This window comes from Solanum tuberosum, unplaced genomic scaffold (genome assembly GCF_000226075.1).
Source record: "Solanum tuberosum cultivar DM 1-3 516 R44 unplaced genomic scaffold, SolTub_3.0 scf00157, whole genome shotgun sequence".
In the NCBI taxonomy this organism is placed as follows: domain Eukaryota; kingdom Viridiplantae; phylum Streptophyta; class Magnoliopsida; order Solanales; family Solanaceae; genus Solanum; species Solanum tuberosum.
Window position 1 is genome coordinate 678,577 of NW_006239084.1, and position 2,727 is coordinate 681,303.

A 2,727-nucleotide genomic window follows, 5' to 3' on the forward strand; every position below is an offset into this window, starting at 1 on the left:
TTTTTGGAGAGGGTTTAGAGAGAGTTTTTGGATGTTTTGAAGTTAAATGACTAAGTATGGATATGTCCCCTTTTTATAAAAAAACGTCCCAACACTTAGAAAAAAAATTGAGGCGGGTGAACAGTGTTTTCGGCTACTGGAATTTGCATTTTCTGCCGGACAGGTTTTACGAAAATGGTCATAACTCCTTCATCCTAACTCGGAATGAGGTGAAACAAATTGCGTTGGAAAGCTAACTCACAGAGCTTTAATTTTGATAGTTTGAGCTCCTTCCAGTTCCTTGTGTGCTGAGAGATATTCCCCTTTAAAGTTGACCCTCAAAATCACATTTTTTGCGATTTTCAAGTTTTGATACGGTTGTTCGAAAATTCGGGTTAGACTCATTTCCCACTCAATTTGACCCCCTGAATAAGAATATGAAGTCGAATTTCCGAAATGATGCACGGATTTTGAGATATATGGAAATTACAATTTTAGGTGTTTCCGAAGCACATTTTCGGACATTTTTGGGGTCGTTTCAACACCTCAGTTGCATCTCCGGTGAATTGAATTCTTCTACTACCAGTTGATTGCGTCATTCTGCTCTTTCTCATGGCCAACAATGTATCAGCTTCAGAGATGGTTTTTGGCCTCAATATTGGGTCTTCATCGTCACCAATATCAGGTCCATAAGTTGTTGACTATTGAGTATCAAATTGAGTTTGAAAGGTTGATTGTTGAGATGGTTGCGTACCAAATTCAGGCTCATAATTATTGCTTCTTGAGGCATGGCCAGATTGTTGTGTTCCAGTTGATGTCTCACCAATTTTTTCTTTGCCTTTGCCTTTCTTTGAAATTTGTTCAGCCCCTTTTGCCTATCAAACAAAATAATGTTAACTCATATTTCTAACTATTGCAGTCTAAGGAAATACAAAGCTATAGCAGTCCCAAAAACTGAAACAGTCACAATAATTTCAGTTTTCAATTATTCAAAATTGAAGTCTAAAAAAATGCCCAACTAAAAATAGTCTTAACAACTATTCAACTATTTTTATTCAACTAAAAATAGTTCCAACTATTGCAATCTCCAAAAATACACAATTAATGCAAGTTAAAGATTTACCTAAAATAAGAGAATAAGTTAAAAATATACCTTATAACAAACCTCTTGCGTTGTGATTTTGTTCCCCACAATTACTACATGTCATTATAGAACTTTTTCTTAATGAACTCCATTCACCTTTTCTTTTTATTGCTTCATCTGTTGTTCTATCTCTTTTTTTCTTGGGTCTTCCAATCGTTTTGATCATATCATGTGGTTACATTGCATGAGCAGGATCAACATTCCAAAATTGTATTCCTCTAACATGTTGTATTTTATGCTTGTATGTCAGCAAATAGGCTTCTTTACTGTAAAATCAGTGAATTTGCGTCTCTGGAACAACTTTCTTAAGCGTAAATGCATTAATGGTATGAGGGCAGGAAATTCCAGACAAATCCCACAATCTGCAGGTGCATCTAATATGCTCTAAGTTCACAGTATGTCTATCATCACCTTCAGACACTTCATAACCATAATCACCATTAAAGTTCAAAGTGCATCCATGTGCTATTGCCCTATAATCATTGTACAACTTCATGCATTGTGGACTGTATTCAGTTTTCCAATGCCTAATTTTGTCTTCATTTTCAGCCAACCTAGTCATAACCTTAACCCTTATTTCCTCCAACATTTTGATAATTGGCATACCTCTTGCTTCTAAAATTCAAGCATTGAAGAATTCTGTGAAGTTATTGTCAATCATTATGTTCTTACACTGCGTGTCAAAGTAGGCTCTACACCATGCTCGATGTGGTTTACTAATCAAGTCCTTAGCAGCATCTGCATCCAATTTGCCTAGCTTGTTGAGTTGATCTTTGAACTCTTCATCATATGTGCTCCAAGCACACCACCACATCAACTTTTTCATTTCCCCTCTCCTCCACTTTTTTAGCCAATTAGATTCAATGTGCCTAACACAAAATCTTTGATGAGCTGCAGAAGTACATTGCTCATAGCATCTAGTAACCATTGTAAGATTAAAAAGAAGATAGCAATGAAGTAGAGGTCACGATTAAAACAGAAAATAAATCAAAAAAATATAATGAAACATGTTTAAAAAATGATAAACCTTTTGCATGTCAGAAATAAAAGTCACTCCACTACCATCTTTAAGGTCCAAAGACCTCTTCAAAGCTCCACAAACCATGACTATGTCCTGGTAGTTTCTTTGTCAACCACTGCCCAAGCAATTGGATAGAATTGATTTATAGAATCTTGTCCCACAATAACCAACAATTGACCTTTGATCCTATCCTTCAAGAAAGTACCATCCAAACCAGTGAGTGGTCTTAATCCACTTTTCCAATTTACCTTCAAGGCATTAAAACATGTGTACATCCTCAAGAACTTTCTTATACCTTGCTCAAAAGCATCTTTTGAGATGTTTATTTCAATATCAGTTCTTGGATTAGACTTTTTTAATTCAGCCCTATATGCTTCAAGTTTGTTAAAGTCATCCTTGAAACTCCCGTCTAGTTTTTCAAGAATCATCACCTTAGTCCTCTTTAGCTTGGATTTTGTAACATTCAAATAAAAATCAGTTGATAATTCTTCTCTCATTTCCTTCACAATGTACTTAGGATCTCTCTGTAATTTACTTTTGAAGTATTGAGCTAATGTCTTCGAATCAGCCCTCGAATTTTTGT